The sequence below is a fragment of the Brassica napus genome, chromosome C4, assembly GCF_020379485.1.
Source record: "Brassica napus cultivar Da-Ae chromosome C4, Da-Ae, whole genome shotgun sequence".
NCBI lineage: Eukaryota > Viridiplantae > Streptophyta > Magnoliopsida > Brassicales > Brassicaceae > Brassica > Brassica napus.
Window position 1 is genome coordinate 43,415,011 of NC_063447.1, and position 11,885 is coordinate 43,426,895.

At 40.5% G+C, this 11,885-nt stretch overlaps 1 long non-coding RNA gene across 1 annotated transcript; it reads left to right on the plus strand.

The window, feature by feature from the left end:
- The first annotated feature begins 6,357 nt into the window (after positions 1-6,357).
- Positions 6,358-7,671, plus strand: LOC106409510. Its single transcript, XR_001282091.3, has 5 exons — positions 6,358-6,661; positions 6,750-6,882; positions 6,959-7,090; positions 7,186-7,259; positions 7,404-7,671. It is a non-coding gene; the product is annotated as an uncharacterized LOC106409510 (long non-coding RNA).
- Positions 7,672-11,885: the final 4,214 nt, after the last annotated feature.

Genomic DNA, 11,885 nt, shown 5'->3' on the forward strand with positions numbered 1-11,885 from the left:
ATTACGCAAACTTGATGCATAACCGTCTGGAAATTTAACACTGTCTGGAAATTTAACACTGTCTGTTGTGAGAACCGAAATTCGCACTGTCGATTTCCGTTTAAATAAAGAAACTAGGAAAACCCTAATTTCCCAGAGGACCCGGATATCTGCTAATTACCACACGTCAAGCAATCAGAACACGAGAATAACAACGATAAGAATAAGAAATCGAAAAAGAGAGCAAAGTAGATCTTATTCCGAATCTGCGTATGAGCGTTTACAACAAGGTATAAGCCTGGGCTCGAGAGCTGTCGGCAAAATTCCTAGTTCTAGCAATCCTAAGACGGCTAAACCTAATTGAGTCGCAGCTCGAAATAACAAAAACGGAAAATTGCCTAAATTGCTCTAAGGGCAAAATTTTCTCTGGAAAAATTCTCCCCCCATGCTCCTCGCCTAGGACTCCTTATATACTAGCTCCACGGTCGGTTTACGCTTTTACTCTTCTGCCCTTAAGCTGTCATAGCATAAAAATGAAGATATTCCATTTTTCCCGATCTTCCAATTATCTTCAAAACTTCCGTATTTATCCGCGGAAACTTAACATTTATCCTTCCTTGTGGACCAAGCGTAAACCGTGCTGCGGTTTACGGGCTTTTGGTTAAGAAATCGTAGGATGGGCCTCGAGTCGTGTTTTAGATCCCTTTGGGCCGTCTTCCGACTCGACACGTTTGCTACGAATTCTTTTCGACAAAGAACGAACTTTCCGCGGTTTCTAATCCGCGAAGTTTGATTGATGGATTTGAATAGCGGAAAACATGGACTGAGCTTGCTACGGTCTTCGGGAGATAGCATTCGAAGGTTTGACGAGAATGCATGGATTGATGTCGTATCGATGTTCGGAAGGGTTCGATCGCTACACAGCGACTAAACTTCGGCTCGAGCCCGGTTGCTACGTCACGACCGAGCCTTGGCTTGAGCTCGGTCACTACGTAGCGACCGAGCGGGACGATCGCTTGGTCGCTACATAGCGACCGAGCGGGACGATCGCTCGGTAGCTACGTAGCGACCGAGCTTTGGCTCGAGCTCGGTCGCTACGTAGCGACCGAGCGGGATGAGCGCTCGGTCGCTACGTAGCGACCGAGCTTTGGCTCGAGCTAGGTCACTACGTAGAGACCGAGCGGGATGATCGCTTGGTCGCTACGTAGCGACCGAGCGGGACGTTCGCTCGGTAGCTACGTAGCGACCGAGCTTTGGCTTGAGCTCGGTCGCTACGTAGCGACCGAGCGGGATGAGCGCTCGGTCGCTACGTAGCGACCGAGCCTTGGCTTGAGCTCGGTCACCACGTAGCGACCGAGCGGGACGATCGCTTGGTCACTACATAGCGACCGACCGGGACGATCGCTCGGTAGCTACGTAGCGACCGAGCTTTGGCTCGAGCTCGGTCGCTACGTAGCGACCGAGCGGGATGAGCGCTCGGTCGCTACGCAGCGACTGAGCTTTGGCTCGAGCTAGGTCACTACGTAGCGACCGAGCTTTGGCTCGAGCTAGGTCGCTACGTAGCGACCGAGCTTTTGCTCGATCTCGGTCACTACGTAGCGACCGGGCGGGATGAGCGCTCGGTCGCTACGTAGTGACCGAGCCTTGGCTTGAGCTTGGTCGCTATGTAGTGACCGAGCGGGATGATCGCTCGGTCGCTACGTAGCGACCGAGCTTTGGCTCGAGCTTGGTCGCTACGTAGCGACCGAGCTTTGGCTCGAGCTTGGTCGCTACGTAGCGACCGAGCTGGACGATCACTCGGTCTCTATGTAGCGACCGAGCTTTGGTTCGAGCTCGGTCGCTACATAGCGACCGAGCTGGACGATCGCTCGGTCGCTACGTAGCGACCGAGCTGGACGATCGTTCGGTCTCTATGTAGCGACCGAGCTTTGGCTCGAGCTCGGTCACTACGTAGCGACCGAGCTGGACAATCGCTCGGTCGCTACGTAGCGATGAGCTTTGGCTTGAGCTCGGTCGCTACGAAGCGACCGAGCGGGACGAGCGCTCGATCGCTACGTACCGACCGAGCCTTGGCTTGAGCTCGGTCGCTACGTAGCGACAGAGTGGGATGAACGCTCGGTGGCTACGTAGCGACCGAGCGGGACGATCGCTCGGTCGCTACGTAGTGACCGATCTTTGGCTCGAGCTCGGCCACTACGTAGAGACCGAGCGGGACGAGCGCTCGGTCGCTACGTAGCGACCGGGCGGGATGAGCGCTCGGTCGCTACGTAGTGACCGAGCCTTGGCTTGAGCTTGGTCGCTACGTAGTGACCGAGCGGGATGATCGCTCGGTCGCTATGTAGCGACCGAGCTTTGGCTCGAGCTTGGTCGCTCGCTCGGTCGCTACGTAGCGACCGAGCTTTGGCTCGAGCTCGGCCACTACGTAGAGACCGAGCGGGATGAGCGCTCGGTCGCTACGTAGCGACCGAGCTTTTGCTCGATCTCGGTCACTACGTAGCGACCGGGCGGGATGAGCGCTCGGTCGCTACGTAGTGACCGAGCCTTGGCTTGAGCTTGGTCGCTACGTAGTGACCGAGCGGGATGATCGCTCGGTCGCTACGTAGCGACCGAGCTTTGGCTCGAGCTTGGTCGCTACGTAGCGACCGAGCTGGACGATCGTTCGGTCTCTATGTAGCGACCGGGCTTTGGCTCGAGCTCGGTCGCTACGTAGCGACCGAGCTGGACGATCGCTCGGTCGCTACGTAGCGACCGAGCTTTGGCTTGAGCTCGGTCGCTACGAAGCGACCGAGCGGGACGAGCGCTCGATCGCTACGTAGCGACCGAGCCTTGGCTTGAGCTCGGTCGCTACGTAGCGACCGAGTGGGATGATCGCTCGGTGGCTACGTAGCGACCGAGCGGGACGATCGCTCGGTCGCTACGTAGTGACCGATCTTTGGCTCGAGCTCGGTCACTACGTAGAGACCGAGCGGGACGAGCGCTCGGTCGCTACGTAGCGACCGGGCGGGATGAGCGCTCGGTCGCTACGTAGTGACCGAGCCTTGGCTTGAGCTTGGTCGCTACGTAGTGACCGAGCGGGATGATCGCTCGGTCGCTATGTAGCGACCGAGCTTTGGCTCGAGATTGGTCGCTCGCTCGGTCGCTACGTAGCGACCGAGCTTTGGCTCGAGCTCGGTCGCTACGAAGCGACCGAGTGGGACGAGCGCTCGGTCGCTACGTAGCGACCGAGCCTTGGCTTGAGTTCGGTCGCTACGTAGCGACCGAGCGGGACGATCGCTCGGTCCCTACGTAGTGACCGATCTTTGGCTCGAGCTCGGTCGCTACGTAGCGACCGAGCGGGACGAGCGCTCGGTCGCTACGTAGTGACAGAGCAGGGGCTCGAGCGCGGTCGCTACGTAGCGACCGAGCGGGATGATCGCTCGGTCGCTAAGTAGCGACCGAGCTTGGTCGAGCTCGGTCGCTACGTAGCAACCGAGCGGGACGATCGCTCGGTCGCTACGTAGCGACCGAGCGGGACGGACGTTCGGTCGCTGCATAACGACCTGTTTCGAGCTTTCGTCGGACATCTCGATTCTTTCTTCCGTAAAGCTTTTTCGTACGGAAGAATCTATTTCGAAAAGTACTCTTCGGAGAAATTCTTATTTTCTTCCTTGGACGTTTTGAATGTTAAATTTGTCGTAACCGATTTTGACCCCAACATCTGTTATCCAATCAAAAAACTCTTCTTTTGCAGTTGCATTCAGTCGATATATGGGAATAGGACCTTTACCGTGCTCATCAACATGAATTTCGGGACGAGCACAAATATCAACCAAATCCAGTCTTGACTTCAAGTTATCCTTCGTCTTGCCTTGGACATCAAGGATGGTGTTCATCAAATTGTCGAAAAAGCTATTCTCAATATGCATGACATCTAAACAGTGCCGCAACAAATGAGTCTCCCAATAGGGCAAATCCCAAAAGATACTCTTCTTATGCCAATTATGATTTTCCCCTACACCATAAATCGGTTCATGTCCGTTTCCACCCACATCTGGCGTTCTATCTGCACCAAAATCTCTTAATTGTTCCTTCAACTTTTTGCCACTTACTTCTTCAGATGGACTGTCAAACACCCTCTTGTTCTTTGTAAACAATGTCTTACTCTTACGATATGGATGATCGTGTGGTAGAAATCTCCTGTGACAGTCAAACCAACACGTTTTCCGACCATTTTTTAGTTGGATAGCATCTGTGTTGTCTTGGCAATAAGGACATGATAGCCTCCCATGCGTGATCCATCCAGATAACATACCATATGCTGGAAAATCACTTATTGTCCACATAAGTTTTGCTCGCATCTGAAAATTTTCTTTCCGCGAAACATCGTATGTATGAACACCGTGCTCCCATAATAATTGCAGCTCATATATCAATGGCTGAAGAAACACATCCAGTGATCTCTTAGGATGATCTGGCCCGAGAACGAGAATTGAGAGGAACAAAAACTCCCGTCGCATACACAAATGTGGTGGTAAGTTGTAAGGTGTCAAGATTACCGGCCACAATGAATATTGTCTTCCATGCTTTCCAAATGGGCTGAAACCATCTGTGCATAATGCAAGATACACATTTCTTACCTCAGATGCAAATTTTGGATATATTGATTGAAAATGCTTCCACGCCTCTGCATCGGAAGGATGTGTTATCTCACCATTTGTTAAGTGCTCTGCATGCCATCTCATTGGTTCTGCTGTTCGTTCAGACTGATATAACCTCTTTAATCTTTCAGTCAACGACAAATACCACATTCGTTTGTATGGCACCGGAACTCTTCCACTCGTATCCTGATAACGTGGTTTCCGACAGAGTTTACAATTCTCCCTGTTCTCATCCGCTCTCCAGTAAATCATGCAGTTATCGATGCATACATCTATCACCTAATATGGTAAACCAAGACCAGCGACCAATTTTTGTACCTCATAATATGAGCCAGGTGCAAGATTATCTTCAGGTAGAACATCTCTAACAAAATCTGCAATCGCATCCACACATTCTTCAGCCAAATTATAGTCAGTCTTTAGCGCCATCAATCGACTTGCGGATGATAAAGGTGAATGTCCATCTTTACATCCTTGATACAATGGCTGCTTAGCTGCATCTAACATTTCAAAAAATCTCCTGGCTTCTAGATTGGGTTGTTCTGTTTCTCCTTCCTCTTCACACGGGAAATTTTCTAAATTGGGTTGTTCTTGTCTATATCCTTCCTCTTCACCCGACGGTAAATTTTATCCATATGCATCATATACCATCTGAACAGTCCCTATCCCAAAATCTACATCCGTGGTAGGTTCATCTAACCTATCGGCAGTTTGAGGTTCGCTACTACTACCATACTCAAATCTTTCTCCATGAAGATACCAAATCTTATAACCACGTGTAAATCCTTTCAGATATAAATGACTCCATACTTCCATTTTTTTTGACACGGATATTATTCTTACAAGTAGAACATGGACATAATAAATACTTACTTGTTCTTGCTTCCGGTTGACTTTGAACCACCGCCATGAATTCTTGAATACCACGTGCGTATTCCTCCGTAAGTAAATTTGTATTTGGATCCATATGAGGCTGATCTAGCCAAGAACGGAAATTATAAGGAGTACCCATGATTTATATTGTTTTGTTGTGATTTGAATGAATGAAGGAGATGTCGTATTTATAATGAATCTGGAAAACTTCCCGACGGAAAATATTCGTCGGTATTCCGTCAGGGATGACAACAGCTAAATTAACGTCCAGAACCCGTCGGTGTTCCGTCGGTAATTTAAACGGATACTAACGGCTACATAATTCGTCGGTATTTCGTCGGGAAGTGCAACGGCTGCTAAATTCGTCGGTATTCCGTCGGGAAGTGCAACGGCTGTTCAATCCGTCGGTATTCCGTCGGAATATACCGACGGAATTCTGACCGAATACCTAAATAGTCGGTATTGTGTCGGTATATGTCAATTTTTTGCAACGGTCAGATTTTTGTCAGATTTTTTCCGGTTTTCTGTCGGGATCGTATGACCAAATACCGACGAAATTATTCTGTCAAGATTTTCCGATGAAGTTCCGACGAATTTGCCGAAATAGATTTCCGACAAGTTTTCGTCGGAATTCCGTCGGAAAATCCTGACAGATTTTTTTCGGTCGGTTTTTCCATCGGGATTGTCCGTGTTTTCTTGTAGTGAATTATTGATATTTTAATTTCAAGTATCTCTCTGCAAATGATAGGTTCCGAGAAAAGAAATGAACTCTATGAGAATCTTCATGTGATCCAAGTAAAAAAAGTCTCCACCTTTTTAATTGTCCTTTAGTTTTGACTTCAGTCAACCCTTTGTGTATTTTTCTGCAGATAAAAGCAGTAGCCTCTACGGCCTTCATCTTTCGAGTGTTCAATCATCATCATCATCGGCAGCTCATAAGAGAAAGAAGATATACTGAGCAAAGCGTTCGTCAAGAGCTTTACCTTCAATGAACTCAGACTTGCAACCAGAAACTTCAGATCAAATTCTGTTATCCGAGAAGGGCATTTCGGTTCTGCTATAGAGGTTCAATCGATGAGACTACTCTAACTCCAACTAATTCCATCACAGGTTTTATAGTTCCTGTCAGGCGTCTTAACCCTGATGGATTTCATGGTCACCGAGAATGTCTGGTACACACAACATTGTCCTTACTATTATGTCACTCCAATATCAAATTTCCATTGTTTGATTCTCTAACCTGTTTGTGTCATTTGTTAGGAATCAACTATTTGTGGCAGTTAAGTCACCAGAACTTAGTTAAACTGATTGGTTATTGGCTTCGAAGATAAACAACGGCTTCTTTTGTACGAGTTTATGCATAAGGGTAGTCTTGAGGATCATCTGTTCACAAGTGAGTTCATAAATCAAGATTTTATCGAAAATATCAGGCAATTGTTTGTTCTTATGTTTTAATGGTGTTGAAGCAGATGATGTCCAGTTAAAACCGCTCTGGTGGACCTTATGTGTTGAGATTGCTCTTGATGCAGCTAAAGAGCTTGCATTCCTTCATAGCGACCATGTTTAAGTCATTTAAACCTTCTAAGATCTTGCTCGACTCGGTATAAACCCTATTTCCGTAGTCTCAGTGCTGTCTTAATGGACTTAGAATGGTACTGACTTGATTCTTTTTGATAACAATCTATGACAACAATAGAAAACTTTCAGACTTTGGTTTACCGAGGGACTGTCCAAAGGGAGAAACAAGCTATGTTATTACAAGAGTCATGGGTACGTATGGCTATGTGTCTCCTGAGTATGTGTCAACATGTACATTCTATAAATTCTCATATATCAAACAGGTTTTATTGTGAATTTTCAAGAGTAGCCAAAGAAGGAAACATATGTGATTCGATATGTTTGTGTGATTCTCAGATCGGGATGCTCGCAGCTTCTCGAGAAAGAGTGGGATTGATAAATAATGTTTGAGAAAACAAAAAGATAGCTAAGTCGCCGCTTACAAAGCGAAGATGAAAATATATGTAGAGAAAAGGAGAGCCTTTTTTTTACTGGAAAGATAATTTTCTTCTTTGAAAATAATATTAACAGTTTATATTATTGCAAGCGGAAACTATTTAAGTTTTAGTTAACATTTAGAAATGTATATTTTACCCTCAGTTGAATACAACACGAACTTACACTATTTTCATTTTATTATTTTTAATAGATTATATGATTAATTTAATTTATATATATTTTAGTTATAATAATAACTAAAATAAAATAAGTGTCTGCAAAAAATATCTTAAAACATAAATGATGGGGTTATTTTCGGCTTTATCCATTAATGATAGTTATAAACAAAAAGAGTCAGCTAGAAACTTATATGAACATAGTGTAAACCAATACAAAGAGGGAGATAGAATGTGATAGGTACCATGCATTTTGAAAGAAAAACATACAATAGCCTTACACTGATCAATATATTTTTTTATCAAATCACTAATCGCTATGTTATTTCTATAGAAAAAGGTATAAATAATTAGCTATGTTTTTGACCAAAAGATAAATAATTAGATATGTAGGAACACATATACACACAGTTAAAAAAACAGAGAAATGCTTTGGTTTAAATGTTAACTAATTCATTAATTAAACCAATTGGTTAAGCAAACCAGGACATTACAGCTTTATAAAAAAACAGAGAATGCTTCTGTTCAATTTTTTTTCTTTGAGAAAGCTTCGGTTCAAAATTTAACTAATTCATTAACTAAACCAATTAGTTAAGCAAATCGGGTTAAGTAAATTATGTTGGTGTTATATAAACATAATTTTTTGAAAAATTTAAACATTTTTTAAAAGACATACTATACTATTAGTTTATTAACTCCCCCGCCCGTCCGTAGTGCGGATTTGCCCTAGTTATCTAAGAAATAAAAGTTAGTCTAGGTAATTTTCTCTTAAAAATTATAAGGATTTTTTATGAGATAACTTTAGCTCATGATCATTTTGCTGAGAATACAGTCGAAAGGTTTAAGACCTACTTAAGTGGAGATGCAAAAACTCTCGTAGACACTCTATTGCACTTAAACAATAACGTAGACGAGGCAGTGTCACTGAAGTATGCAAGGATAATTGAAAATTTTATGTACTTAACCAATTGTGCATGCCCCAATCCAGAGCATGTGGTCAATGTATTAATTCACTACTTAAGTAATCCAGACCATATACACTGGAAAATCAATTCAAGGATATTAAATTATTTGCGATACACCAAAGGTTATAGGCTGCACTACGGTTAATAACCAACGGTCTTTGAAGGATACAATGATACAAATTAGATATTATAATCAAAGAACTCGAACCACAAGTGGATATGTCTTTACGCTTGAAGGGTGAGCTATATCTTTGGAAATCTTCCAAACAAACATTATTGGCCATATCAAATTATCAATTATGAAATCTAAGTTCATTGCTCTAGACAAAACATCATAAAAATCAGAATGACTCTAACTTCTTGGAAGATATTCCATTGTGCGAGAAACCAGTCTCAGCTCTATGCATACATTGTGATAGTCAGTTAGCTATAGATCAGACACTGAATACTCTATATAAAGGTAAATTGTGTCCCTTCAGATGGTGACATAAGACCATTAGACACTTGATTTCAACCGGTGTAATATATGTGGATTGCATCAAGCCAGTTGACAACCTTGCAGATTCATTTACCAAACGTCTATCAAGAGATAGTATTGAAATCATCTAAGGGAATTAATTTATTCCTACGACTAACGTGACTGTAGATCCCAAGATGTCGGTCCAAAGGGATAACTAAGTCAAAATTCATGTATTTTTAATAAAATAATGTATTATTATAGTACTAAAAACAAGTTCAAAATTCATGTAATCTTCCAAACTAAAAAATAATTTTGTAATTTTTCAAATTTGTCTTGAAAAATATACAATTTTGAAAATAAATATTCAAACTCAAAATGATAATATTTCAAATTTTACAAAAGATAAAATCATGGATATTAAAGAATGAAATTTTGAAATGCAACACGAAAAAAAATTATGTTGTAAAATTAAAGTAATCTTATATTTTAAAATATTAATTTAATAACAAAAAAAATAATAATCATAACATCTAAACATATATATCTTGTATCAATAAAATTTACTAAAATAATATGATAGATGCTACTATGTATAAAATTTACTAAAATAATAGGGCTGTATTATTTACAAAAATAGTGTATTTACTTATAAATCCCGCAAAATACTAAAATGATATATGTTAAAGTATATTTTCTTAAACACAACATGTAAATATAAATTATCTTAAACATGCATCTTTCCTATAATATGACTAAAAAAAATTCAATAATGTATTATATGCAAAATGTAAAAATTGAAGAAAAACATATTTTAAATGAGATTATCTATTTGATCATTGGGAAATTGCCAAAAATATCATTTTCAAAGTACCACTTTTCAAGTTTACAACTAACCAATTTTACCATCATCTTTAATGAAGGGTAAAAGACATTTATAACCTTTTGATTAACTTTAACAAAAAAAAACATATGGGTTAACTACTCTAAACTCTAAATCATCAACTCTAAACCCTAAACCATGAAACATCAACTCTAAACCATAAACCCCGAAACATCAACTCTAAACCCTAAACCTTCAAATCTAAACCCTAAAACATCAAACTCTAAACACTAAACGTAAACCCTAAACCCTAAATCTAAACTTAAAACATCAACCATAAACCCTAAATCATCAACTCTAAGCCCTAAACTATGAAACATCAACTCTAAACCCTAAACCCCGAAATATCAACACTAAACCCTAAACGTGAACCCTAAACCCTATATTTTTCTGAAATTCGAACCCTAAACCTTCAAATCTAAACCCTAAAACATCAACTCTAAACCCTAAACGTAAACTCTAAACCCTAAAACCCTAAACCTTCAATTCTAAACCCTAAACATCAACTCTAGGGTTTTAGGGTTTAGGGTTTAGGATTTAGGTTTTAGGGTTTAGAGTTGAAGGTTTAGGGTTTAGAGTTGATGTTTTAGGGTTAGGGTTAATTTTTTATGGTTTGGGGTTTAGAGTTTACTTTTTAGGGTTTAGGGTTTAGTGTTGATGGTTTAGGATTTAGAGTTGAAGTTTAGGGTTTAGGGTTTAGAGTTGATGTTTTAGGGTTTAGAGTTGTTTGTTTAGGGTTTAGGGTTTAGAGTTGATGGTTTGGGGTTTAGGGTTTAGAGTTGATGTTTTAGGGTTTAGGGTTCGTATTTCAAAAAAAAAAGGTTTATGATTGATGGTTTAGGGTTTAGGGTTCGTATTTCAAACAAAAAATAGGGTTTATGATTGATGGTTTAGGGTTTAGAGTTGAGTTTTTGGGTTTAGGGTTTCAATTTTGAAATAGTATAATTCGAAAAAAAATTAAAGAAATTATTTTTTATTTTTTCTGAATTTTATTTATTTAAATATTTATTTACTATATAAAAAAAACAAGGGCATATGAGTCTTTTGCCACTTAATGAAGAATATATTTTTGAAAATGTCCCTTTAGTGGTGGTAAAAATGAAAAGTGGTAGCATGAAAGTGGTAAACATGTAATTTTCCCTTGATCATTTCAAATTGTTATTTCATTGTACCTAACTCGAAAATATATTAGTAAGTAATAAAAATTAATTACAAAGTAAAATATATTAAAAAATTACTATATATTAATAATTTTGAATAATAAATATAAACAATAATATTATAGAGTTACACAACATATAACACTAAAATAAAAATTATATATTGAAAATATTTCTAATAATATCAAAATTATACATTTATAAAATGAAAAATATCTACACAGACGTGCGGGTCAAAATCTAGTGTATGTTATTTCGGTTTACACAAACTTCAAGTGGTTTAAGTCATTATGTTCACCTTCTGAAAAGTAAATCCAACGTATATTAACAATGACTAGTTTAAACAGCTAAAATACAGTATTACCTCAGATGCATTTAGTTTTTGCTTATACTCTCGAAAAGTTTGGGTGTCTATCTATTCTATTGTTATGTCAAGTCAGTAGTGTATGTTGAGTATTCATGATCAATCGATTCTTCATATGTTGGATTCTAAAAGATTTATTATTGGGTTCGCCCCCTAGAGTGAACCTAAAGGTTCACCAATCAATAAGGTTCACCAATCAATAGAATTTTATTATTTCAAATTCGATATCTTTAGAAAAGAAAACAAATATTATATTCAAGTTATATTATGTTTTTAAAATAAAAAGGTAAAAAAATAGTAGTTACATAAAAAAAAAATTTAAAAACTATTTTTTTAATATTGTCAGCAAAACACTAAACCCGAAATTTTAAACCCTAAACCCTTGGATAAATCCTA